Here is a 12,642-nt window from a genome sequence, read left to right on the forward strand (position 1 = left end):
GCCCCTCTTTTGGACCAGGTGGGCCTTCGTGGACCTCAGATCCAGTTCTAACATTATCGTGGCCTAACTGGGAACTGTGGGGGGGGTATTTGCCCTCTAACAGACTAAACCCCTCTGGGGTCAGCCCTGCTGAGGCCCTTCTTCTCCACCTGCAACCTCCAGCCCCCTCCCCAACACCATTGGCTCTTCCTTCTGTGGAGCATCACCTGTTGCCTCCGGTGTGAAGAAGGGAGAGTCTTGTGGCTCCTTAAGAGATTGAGAGGCAACAGCAAGAGAGAGAAGAGGATTCTCCTCTTCACACGAGGGTCCAAAACATCATAAGGTAAGGAGAGCCTGCTGGATCAGGCCAGTGGCCCATTAGTCCAGCATCCCTTTCTCACAGCGGCCAACCAGATCCCCGTGGAAAACTAGCAAGCAGGATTCGAACCCAGGAGCCATTTCCCTCACGGTTCGTTTCCAGCAACTGGCCTTCAGAAGCATGGCTGCCTCCTGTGGGAGGGAGTTCCATAGGTTAACTCCGCGCAGCTTGAGGAAGCCCTTCCTTTCAGGTGACCTGAATCTGAGGGCGAATACTGCTCTGCCCAGTCTCCATAGCTAAGGGAGGCGTCCGAAGAGACGGCCCTTCCGCATCTACCGGCTCGGCCACTCTTCCATGCTCCCCGCCCTCGGTTTTCAACCTGTTTACCTAAAAGCCTTTGATTCCCTGCCGATGCCGCCCCTCTCCCCACCCCAGACAATGTGCAAGGGGGTCTTCTGTGGGTGCACCGAGGTGCGGCCCCGAGCCGCCCCTCCTGCCCTCTTTTCCGGCGTCTCGGAGGCTCCCCTCCGCCTGACTTCCAGGCGAACCCTCGGCAGCTTCCCCTCTACAGAAAGCGGAGTCGGGAGTCGCTTTCTAGGCCAGGCCGGGGCGGGGGGGGGGGACTGCTCGCGAAGCCGCCTTAGCTGCGGAGAGGAAGCCTCGCGCAGGCCGGGCCCCTCCCTAGGAAGCCCCCAAAGCAGCGCCCAGCCGAGCGAGGGCGCCGCCCGTCCCAAGCCCCCTGTGGACACGTCTTTCCCCAAAGGCTCTGCAGCCGGCGAGGCGGGCTGCCCTGGAGGGGCCACGGGGAGGGGCGCGGATCGCGGCTGCGAGAGAGGATCGTGAGGAGGGGGCGCAGGCTGCCGGGCCCCTCCTGGGGGGAGAGAGGGAGAGGCACGCCGGCCGCTCTTCCCGCCCGGCCCCGCGGTGGGAAGCGGCTCTGATGCGGAGCCAAGCCGAGCGAGGCTCTCCCGGCTGCGCCGACGCCCCAGCACATTTCTAACACCCTCCCAACGCCCAAGAACCCTTAGGAAATCCCCTCAGTCCAAATCATGAGGGTTTGCATGGCAGCAGAGACGGGGAGGTCCCGGGAGCCCCCCCCCCCCACATCTGCCCATCGAGGCTCCTCGTTGACGGCTGTGCCTCGTGGGAACGGGGAGACCCGTGTTGCGTCTCCTCCTCACGACAACTCCGCGAGGTGGGCCCGTCTCAAGGCCATCCTTCAAGAGGGGCTTCCTCCCGGTGTGGCCGGCCTCGGCCTCCCGCCCCCCGGAGCCACCGGCCCCGCTGGGCGACTGACGGGAGCCGGACGGCCTCCGTCTTGTTCTGGATAGTTCCGTCGGTTGGTACCTAGTGCTGGGAACACAGAGGTCGCAGGTTCGTGCCCCGTAAAGGACAGCTCCATATTCCTGCACTGCAGGTGGTTGGACTAGATGGTCCTCAGGGTCCCTTCCAGCTCTACAATTCTATGATCTCCGGTTTCGTAGAATATGCTTGGGACAGTGTGACGGTCGCCTTTTTCTTGGGGACTTGCGGGTTGCGGCTGCGGCTGCCCCAGCCAAAAAAGCATCTTATCGCGTCCCCTACCCCACCCCGCCGCCCAGATATGATGCTGCCAAAGAGAGAGAGGCCGGACCCCCCACCCGCCCCACAATGGCGCTTGGAGAGGGACCCGCGCCGCAGGAGGGGCCGGAGGGGCAGGCTGGCCGGGCAAGCGCCCCCGCGCCGTCCCAAGAGCGCTCCTTGGCCCGCAAACGCCCCCTTGGGAGAACAGTGCGCGCCGCGATTCGGTACACACGCGCGCTGCTGCCAAGGCGGGGAGTGAGCGAGTGACCTACTTTCCCGGCTGCTGGGCAGGGCAGGATTCATTCCGGCGGCCGAGAGAGAGAAGGAGCAGCAGCAGCAGCCGGGAAGGGCCTGGGCGGGCCGGCAAGGAGCCCCCTCGGGCGGAGCGCACCGGCCTTTGCCCTCGAAGGTTACCTGGCGCCGGACTAGCCAAGGCGCTTCCTTCGGACACCCGCCCCCCTCACTTTACACAGAGCTAGGCGGGTCTTTCCTGATGACCCCCCCCCCCCTCCATTCAGCCTCTCCTCCACATTCCTCCGCAGGCAGCACTACGTGTCCGACGGCACACAGCGCGCGCGCGCGGACACACCCGCCGCCGGCCCGCGGAGGAGCTTCTGCTCGCCCCCTGGCGGGCGGGGCAGGGACCCGGCGGGGGGGGGGCGCTCCCGAGGCGCCGTCGCCCGGAGACGCGCCGGCTCTGTCCCCGGCAGGTGCCTCGCGCGGCGCTCCTTGGCAACCCGCCCGAGCCCCGAGGGAGGCCGAGCGCTGCCAGCCGGCAGAGGAACAGCCCTCACCCGCCAGGTGGAGAAGCGGCCCGGCCAGGATCGGCCCCCTCCGCGCTCCTTCTGACATTTAGCCGCCGGAACGGGGGATGACGGAGCCTCTTGCCGGGAGCGGCAGTAATGAAGCATTTTTTAAAAGGGGGGGGGGGTAAGTCCCGCTGCGCAACTAGGCAGGTCTATCAAGGCACGGCGTGGCAAACTAGCCCCCCCCCGCAAGAAATAAGAAACTGCGCAAAGACCAAGAGGGCCGTGGAGATTCGGCCGCCATCAGGGCAGTTTCAAAAGTCAATACAGCAACTTTGGGGGGCTGCAGCCCCGCAGGCGCGCGCACACACCCTGCCCCATGGATGAATATAAATAGCCGGGCGTTGCCGCTTCTTCCCCCGACCCTGCAGGTAGCCGGCCCGAGGGTGCTTGAGCCTAGCTGGGCGGTCAGCTGTAGATGCTACTGGAGAGCTGGGCACCTCAAGCAGACGCACGTGGCCAAGGCTGGGCGCGCCAGGCGAGTGGACGGAGGCGCCGCTCCCCTTACTCTCCAATACCCATGTACTTGGAAGGCTAAGCGCGCGCCTTCACAGCGCGCAACGCCCTCCCCAAATAATATTGGGAACTGTAGTTCGTCTCGGGTGCTGCTGGGAACCGTAGCCTTGCAGCCGGAAGGGTCAAGAGCGCCCAAGGCCGGCCGTCTCCCAGGCAGGTGGCCCACGCAAGGCCGAAAGGCTTAGCGGGGCGAGAGGAGACCCACCACCCCTTCGCCCCTCCACGCCAGGCCGGCTGCGCTCCGGCAAGGCGTCGGCCTCCCTTCGTCCCCGCGGCCTCTCCGCGTCGCGGAGTCACTCGCCCTTGACGTCCGTATAAATAACTCAAGTCCCCGGGAACAAGGTCGCCGCGACCGGCGCCGGAGCGACGGGAAGGCGGCTGCGAGGCTCGCCTTTCCCCAACCTGGCCCTTCGAGGCGCGGCCAGGAGGAGCAGGAGACTCCTTTGCGCATCCGGCGAGGCAGGCGTTGCGCGGCGCCTCCAGTTGTGGCCCCGGGTGGGCTCTGAGAAGAAGGCGCCTGGCTCAAAAGGGGGGAATGCAGCGCAATGAAAGGGCGGGGGCGCGCTTTCCTTCAGCACACGCCGGCTTAAACTCCGCCGTCGCCCCCCTTAAAGCAGAGCCCATCTTCCTGCAAAGAAAGCGCGCTTTGCGCTAGGAGAGTCTCGGGCCTGTATAAGCCGCGCGTCGCCCTGCTGGCCTCCCAGGTGAGAAATGCTCGTCCAGCAAGGCCGAGAGGCCTGCAGGTGCCCCCGTCCGGCCCGGCCTACATCCTTGGAGCTTGCAAGCGGGACAGGGGCTGCTCCGCGCTCAGGGAAGCCTGGAATAAGTCTTATATTCTCTCTTGTCTCCGCCCGTTCTTTCCTCGCCCTGGACCCCCGTCCCCCCACTGGGAGATGAACGCTCCCTCTCTCGCCCTTCTCGCCACTAGTAATGACCAGGCTGGTCGTTTTATTCTTGATTTATTGCATTGATGACCGCCCCCAACTTTTCCTCCAGGGCGCTAAGGGTTAAGTAGATAGTTCTCTCCTCCTCGTCATTTAATCCACACAACAACCCTGCGATGTAGACTTAGGCTGAGAAAGACGGTGATTGGCCCAGGGTGATTGGCCGAGAGCGGGATTCGAACTCAGGTCGTAGCCCGACATTCCCGCCGCTGGGCCACGGCACTGGCTCTCCAAGGGACTCCCGGGGACACGGACAGGGCTAGCCCGCTGGCGCTGCGCCTCCTTATTGCGCAAACCCTTTCGCCCGCTAATGGGGAAATCTCTCTCCTGCAAAACCCTCTTTTCCTCCGCCAAGACATCCCAGCCCATTTGCTTACTGCGATATATATATTTTGCGATATCCCTATTAAAATGACAAACAGCCTCAGAGGGGCGGGGGGAGAAGGGGGGCAAAAACTCCAAACGAGGCCGTGAGATTAAATGCATTGTGATCCGTGACGTAACGACGGGAAGATTTAGATTTTTGTGTTTAAATTTTAAAAAGCCCTTTTGTCCTTCGGGCTGGGCCCCTCCGGCGTCGCCCCGCATTAAGGGGCTGCGGCGCGAGGGGCGATGCGTGGAGGAGACAGCTGACTTCAGAAGAAATAAAATCCCCATTAAACTTTTGTTGCGCGATTACATCAAAAGCAGCTCGTTCGTTTTAATCGGAGCGGAGGCAAGAGCTGTTCTCGACTCGGGGTCCTCGTGCCTCCGGGGCTCCCTCTGTGCGCCAAAGCAGAGAGAGTTTGCATAATGAGCCATTTCCATGCGATCAGGATCGCGCTGCGAGATAAGGCTCCCACTCAGGGGTCTTTCTTTCTCTATATATAAAATAAGAGAGGGAGGGAGGGAGGGGCGCATCTTTGGGGAGTGGTTTCTTGTCCTCGCAACGCCACCTGCTGGACACCGGGGGGAAGACCAAGCTGGGGGGCGGCCGATTGGATCACAAAAAAAGCAAGGGGAGAATCATAGACTCTTGGAGTTGGAAGGGACCCCCAAGGGACATCCAGCTCAACCCGCTGCAAAGATGGCTGCCCAACCTCTGTCTGGAAACAGATGCAGCTGGAAGGTACACAGGTGTCTTCCAGCATTCAAAGCAATTTTAAAAAAAGTTTTCCCCTCCCTTAATAGGTTAGAAGTTAGACATAAGTTAATATCAGCCTGTGGGCTGGGTGTTTAGAAGTGTGTGTTCTCTGTTATTTTAAAAAAGGAACATATTCCTTTATTAAACCATGGCTGAAAGCAGACTTCTGGTACTGAAGGCAGGAAGACCGGGCCTAGTCCATGCTTGTTTCATTTGGGGCAAGGACGATAAGTCACCTCCCACCACCATGACAGTTTTACACAATATACAAAAGACGAAGAAAAGCAACAACCTTAAAAGATTATAGAACTGCACATTTGACAAGACTGTCAATGATTCCTGGCCAGAGTGGCTCTGCTCTGTCTCGCCAGCTGGAGGCAGCAATGCTCCTGGAGACCACCAGGAGGGGAGAGGGCTCTTGTGCCCGGATCCTGCTTCCCTTTGGGGCATCTGGCTGGCCACTGTGAGGGCAGGAGGCTAGGTGGGCCATTGACTTGATTCAGCAGGCTTTCTTCCATTCTTACTGCCACCTTCTATGCTGGACCACCTTTGTAAGAGGCATCCAGTCCCCACTGCCCCTTTCCAGAAATGTGTTGCTGACGTCTGCTCCCCAGTAGCCCAGGGAGGCCGTGTTGACGCAAGAGAAGGGCCACCCAAGCACCACAGTGAGGAAAGGGGTGTGTGCATGGCCCCCTGCTTTCCTTGCCCCAAGGACTAGCATTTCCAGCTACCTTTGCCGGATAACACAATGACCTTTTCCCCCTGGAGATGACACTTTATAAAACTCCTTCAGGAAACCAGCCAGCAAAGACGGTTCCCAAAAAAACCCGCAATTAAACAGCGAGGCGCTTTGTGACAGATGCTTGCGATTCTCCACGCTCTGAGCCGAACATGTGAACACGCGTAAATCCAGAGAAGGCCCAGCTTCAAAAGCAGGCAAGAGACCAGACCTGGAAATCCAGCCAATTTAGTTTTAGAAGCGATTAAGTCCAGCTGCAGACGGAGAACGGCTGGTAGAGGAGACAGAGGTCATGATTCGGAGAAAGTCCTGTATCTGTTGTGCAGGACAGAAATAGGACTTCTGCATGTAGACCAAAAAAAGGGGGGGTCTTTTAATAAATGCAGAGTAATATATTTATCCTGAAGAGTCTTCAGAACCCTTCAATGAAGAACTTTTTCCTGAGACACTGACATGATCAAGGCATTAGGTGCGAATCCCTTGGAGACGCAAGGAAGGACCTTTTCTACAAACACTACGCAGTTAAACCATGGAGTCCCCTCCTGAGAGCAAACAAACTGGGTGGCTTTAAAAGGAGGGTGAGGGTATCCATGGCTACCAGCCACGATGGCTCTGCTCTGCCTCTGTGGTTAGAGGCAGCGATGAGAGATGCTCTTGTGCTCGGATCCTGCTCTCTGGGGTTCCCCATTTGGACACCTGGTTGGCCACAGTGAGAGGAGGAGGAGGAGGCTGGGCTAGATGGCCCACTGGCCTCATCCAGCAGGGCTCACTCTGATGTTCTTATGGCTATGTTCAGGTTACAAGAGACTCCAATTAAACATCCGGGAGAACTTTCTGACAGTAAGAGCTGTTTGGAAGTGGAGCGGTCTCCCTCTGAAGGTGGGGGGCTCTCCTTCCTGGGAGGTTTTCAAGCAGAGGTTGGGTGGCCATCTGTCGGTGATGCTTTAGCTGAGATTCCTGCATTGCTGGCACAAATGTGGAAACAAGAAGAATGACCGACGAAAGAAGAATGGAGGATGAAACTGATAGACTATGCAGAGCTAGATAAACTAACAGGAAGGATTCCAAACCTGCAGGACCAGAGACTGGAGTAAATATATGAACTATTTGAAAAGTAATTGTAATGAACAGATCACGCTAGTAGGGTTGCAAGAAGATTTGTAAGGAGGATTATTTGAAATATTGCAAAAAAGACTATGAAGAAAATTATTAGTTAATGACAATTAAGAGGAATAGAAAAATTAGGAAATGCAGAATAAGTGATAAAAATGGAAAATCACCAGAGGAGTTAACGGAAGTAAAAAATATTGTATAAGAAATTACCGGTATGTTATATGAATGTTGGAAATGATATGTTAAAAAAACTAATAAAAATATTTTTTAAAAAGAGAGAGATTCCTGCATTGCAGGGGGTTGAACTAGAGCACCCTCAGGGTCCCTTCCAAGGCTACAGTTCTATGATTCTATGTGCCACCTCCACTGTCGGAGGTTGCAAGGGCCCCTGGACACAAGCGCAGGAGAGGGCCACCCCACACCTGAGAGGCTGCTTGAGGACTTCCCACAGGCCTCTGGCTGGCTTCTGTGAGAGCCGGACAAGATGGGCCTTTCGTCTGATCCAGCAGCCAGGCTCTTTTTACGTTCTTACTGCAGGTCAGTAGCAGAGCACACGGTTTGCCTGCAGAAAGTCCCAGGCTCAATCCCCAGTCTGTCCAGGCAGGTGGATCGCAACAGCCGCAGCCACCAGCAGGCCAAGAGTCAGCAATGATGGGAGTTGGAGTCCGACGGCAGCTGGAGGAGCACAAGCTCTTCCCCTTCTGTGTCTCTGTGTGCCTCCCTCTGCCCAGGCTCCAAAGCAACAGGACGGATGAAAGTACATCTTCGCACAGTGGAGGAACTGTGGAACTCCATTCCGCAGGAGGCAGTGAGGGCCACAACCTGGATGGCTTTAAAAGAGAATTGGACAGATTCACAGAGGAGGCTACCAATGGCTCCTAGCCACAATGGCTCCCAGGAAGCCCCAGGAGGGGAGAGGGCTCTGGGGCTCAGGTCCTGTTTGTGGGTTTCCCATTGGGGTATCTGGGTGGCCACCGTGAAAATAGGATGCTGGGTGGATCCAGCAGGCTCTTCTCATGTTCAGCGCATGCCCACGGCATGGCGAACGGAATTAGCAGGACAGCCAGTCTCCAGGCTCTGATCTCCCAGCCAAAATTATCTGCACTCTCCAGGCCAGACTGAAGCACGAAGCGCCTGGCAGAAAGGGGGGCGTCCCCCAAGCCCACTCTCACGCAAAGCTGCACGAAAGCTGTTTATAGAGTCCTTGGTGGATCGTGAGATATTTAAAATATGCACATGGTAATTCAGAACTAATTACCCTGAGCACATTTGGAACATTTATGCCCTCATTGCTGGAACCTGCCTATTGGCTGCACCTTCCTGCTTACTCTCGAGTGTGTCTATAAACTGCTCCGGTGCATTTAGCTTCCAGGCTGGATCTGACAAGCGCAGCCTCCCCAGAAGAGCTGTTGGGCTGCTGGGAAGACGCTGGTCCTTGCTCTCTCCTCTCCCCTCACCCTCCCAATCCACTTTCCGAGGAGTCAAGGCAGCGCATATTTCAATCAGGTTCCTCAGAGCAGCCGTAACACACACACACACACACACACACACACACACACACACACCCCACTTCAAGATGCAGGGCTTTTGCATTGCCTCTTGAGCTGTTCAACTGGCACACTTTTCATGGCAGAAGGTATAACCCAAAAAGGCGCTAAGAGAACACAAACGGTGTGTGAGAGTTACTAGCTGGTTGAGAGCAATTGGGAAGTGGGGGGATAGGAATCTCAAAAAGTGGCAAGATGCTTCATACATCTGTCTGGGGAAGTTTGCGGGCACAACCTCAGATGCTTCACTGCAAAGCCAAATCCTGGATCCAGGGTTGTTCACCGTGGATTCCACGTGGCTGTTCCTGCAGTCCACTGGCAAGGGAGGTTCATCAGATCTTTTGTGCCTTTACACACTTCATTCACTCAGCATCCAGAATTTCAGCATCTTCACCAGGACCCAGCATAGAGCAAGTTCCTTGACCTGGGCCTAGAGAGACCAGGGTTCAGACGCCTGCTCAGATAGGACACTCATCTTGAGCCAGGCTCTCTCCCTTTCTCTCTCTCTCTGCCTAGCCAGCCTCACAGGGCTTCTTGGGAAGACCCAAGTGGGACAGTTGTCAACGCAGAGTCACTGAGCTTCCTGTCCCTCTCCCACAATACCAGAACCACCGTAGGTACCATCGAAAGAAGCTGAATGGAGGGAGATTTAGGACAGACCAAAGAAATTCTTCACACAGTTGATAGATAAACAGGAAAGTGGCTGCCACAAGATGTAGTGATGGCCAACAGCTTGAATGGTTTGAAAGGGGATTAGGCAAACTTGTGGAGGAGGTTGTCAGCCCCGTGGCTCACTCTTGAAACTTCTTCAAATTATTGTTAAGAAAGCAACTAATGAGACATTTTGAAAAGCGTTAAGTGGATGGAGGCAAACCAGGTGAGTGTAGATTACTCTCTTTCTGAGATGTGTGACCACAGCAGCCTCCTTGTTCCACCTCCTACCCTTCTATATAAATAGGACGCCTTCTGCCAACGCCTAAGGAGTGCTCTCCCATCTCCTCACTGATGAGGCTTCATCCCCGAAGCCTGCGAAATGAAACAGCCGAAGAGAGCAGCAAACTGGCATTACCTCTCCCAATTATAATTGCGAACTTCCCCAACTGATCCGAACGGATTAATCTTAGCTACGAGGATCCGGAATGCAACAGCCGGAGATTTCTCCTTTATGAGTCAATGGGAGGATCAATTAGCATCCGAGTTATAAATACACTCCAAGGCAGTGATGGGAGTCAGCTCAGCCTCCCATTAACTCTGGAGCCGAAGATGGGGGGCTGCAGCATTTAAAGCTGAGCAGCAGACCTGCAGCATCCTCCCCCCGCTTCTGGTTAGATATTGGAGAGCAAAGAAGACATTTGTCATCTCCCTCCCACGGAAGCTGTCCTGCGAGAGCCATATGGCGGGAGAGGAAGGAGATGGTCGCTGCCCAAGCTGGGAGCCCACGAGGACCCTTGCAATGAACCAACGCCCCTGCACACTCTGCCCATCTGCAGTTTTCTTTCCGGGGGGAGGAGAAGGAAGCACCAAGACCTCTCCTCCCTGCCCTGAAAAAAACCACAGACCCACAAAGCTGCTAATTCCAACGCCGGAAGGGCTTTGGGGGTAATGAAGGCACTAAATTAAGGCTTCGGTGAGCCAGACATAGCACAGGGCCTAACTGGTAGCAAGAGGCCTCTTAGGCGGAGAGAATCTTTCTCCAAGCACCGGCTTATGAGCTGGAGTTTGGCAGGGAGCTGGGCAAGAAGGATGGGGAGAGAGGGGAAAAGCCAATTTCACCTGGTAATCAGTGCCGCTATCGCTATTCCATCCGGACCAGGCCTGCAGGCACCATGGGCTGAGTTTTCCGCTCTCCATTAAGAGAGAGGAGCTAATGGCTTTCCCTGGGAAGAGACGGGCAAGGTGGGCAGGGCAGAGCGCAGGTGGGGGAGCTGCTGCTTTGTCTTCCTCCAGGAAGGGGGGAGCAGCACCAAGCCCTGGGCAACTCAAGCAAGGCCAACAGGCCTCTGTTCAGGAGATGGCTTGTGCCCGCCGGGGTTGGTGGGTAGTGTTAAGTTGTGGGCGAACATATCAGGCGACACAGCAATTCTTCAGACAGCTCTTCTTTATTCTGAGGCCGGAACAGAACTGAACTGAAGGGCTCAGTCAGCCTGCTTATATAGAGCTCCAGTACCTTGTTACTGTAACAACTTTCTAAAACTATCCAATCACTGAACGTCACTTTCAATCCTTCATTTGCATAACTATCTACAGTATCCCCCTGCTGGCCCAGGGTGAGAACTTCAGTACATAACAGGTAGCAAGGCGGGCAGCCCAGACTGTAGGCAGAGTCAGAGAGAATGACAGGCAGAGCCAAGTGAGTCTCATTTCCTCCTCCCTTGTGTTGCACAAGAAGCAACACTGAGACTAAGGAAGAGGAGGAAGCTGGCAGCCCCAGAGACTGGCAGGCAGCAAGGAGAGAAGGTGGAGGTTGGCAGGCAGAAGTTGGTAGGGCAGTGCCTTCCCTTCACCCTACTGTATCAGCCTTCAGATGTTGTTAGGCTACAACTCCCATTTACAAATTCATAGAGGAGAGGGCTGAGATTGTTCTCTGAAGCCCTTCTTCATGTGACTCCTCCACAAGATGTCTGGAGATTGGCAACCTGAGAACGGGGCCTTTTTTTGCAGTGGCTCCCCATTTAGGGAATGCTCTCCCCAGGGAGGTTCAGCTGGCACCTTCAGTATACACCTTTAGGCTCCAGGAGAAAACATTCCTCTCCAACCAGGCCTTTGGCTGATTAACATCCAATACCCTTTTAAATGTGTTGTGGGTAGCTATTGGTTTGTTTTTGTTCTTGCTTTTATTATGTGCTTTTTTAATCTTGTTTTGTGGGATCAACAGCTGAAGGGTGGTACACAAATTTAATAAAGAATGGTGGTGGTTATGATGGCTCGGCTCTGCCTCTTGGTCAGAGGCAACAGTGCTTCTGAAAACCTGTTGATGGAAGCCACAGGGAGCTTTGCTCTGGTGTTTGGGTCCCGTTTGTCAGCTCCCCATCATGGAATTCTGGTTGGCCACTGTGAGAACAGGATGCCAGCCTAGATGGTGTTAGGATTTTTATCCACCTAAGCTGCTCAGCAAGTATCACTATGTTGTTTATATCATGTGAGTGTCTGAGAGCATGAGACAGGAAGTCTCAGGACTGTTGGACTATTGCTGGAGAGTTTAGTTTCACTTCTGTGTGTGATGTTTTTCTGTACTGCTGCTGAGAGAGCACAGACATGCTGATGGATTCTTTGTACATAGACTGTAAATAAAGCAGTTTAGAGCTACTGATTGTCTCTTTCTTCTGCTATGAGATGCCAGAAGACGAGCGTGCTCCTCTCAGGAGGGAGGGGTCTCTTATTGCCGGTCTCTCTGGACTGAGGAAGAATTACAGCCAGAGAGTGACCACCAGAGAGACGCCCCGGTGTCTTGGGAAGGTGGTGGCCTTCCCAGGCATTTTTCCAATAGATGGTCCATTGGCCGATCCATCAGGCTCTTCTTAGGTTCACCCACCCCTATCAGCCATGCTAGATGGGGCTGGTGAGAGTCTAATGCTGTCTGGAGGGAGAGCCACAACCTCCCTTCCTCATCTCACACACCTCTAGGAACAGCAGAGAGGCCTGCTCTGGTTGCCTGAGCACTGACCATTTTCAACAGCCACCCTCATGAGAATTTGCACTTTGCAGGATGGGAGCATCGCTTCGAGGGCAGGAAGCCAACTCAGCCGCTTGTGCCCTGGGGAGGCGGGAGCTGCTTCTTGCCCCTCCGAGAGAGGCTCAAAAGGGCTTCAGCTCCGGAAAGAAGTTTGCCAAGGAGACCTTTGCACTCCGCAAGCCATTTTCCTGCGTGGCGCTCTTCCAGGCAGAGGAGGGGAAGCAGATTGCGACAGAGCAGTGACTCAGTTGTGGGGCAGCCCCTCAGCCCTTCGGCATGAAGCGCACATTTGCTGGGCTGGCAAAAGGGCCGCTGAGAGT

This window comes from Podarcis pityusensis (assembly GCF_964106645.2).
Source record: "Podarcis pityusensis genome assembly, chromosome: 15".
Lineage (NCBI taxonomy): Eukaryota > Metazoa > Chordata > Lepidosauria > Squamata > Lacertidae > Podarcis > Podarcis pityusensis.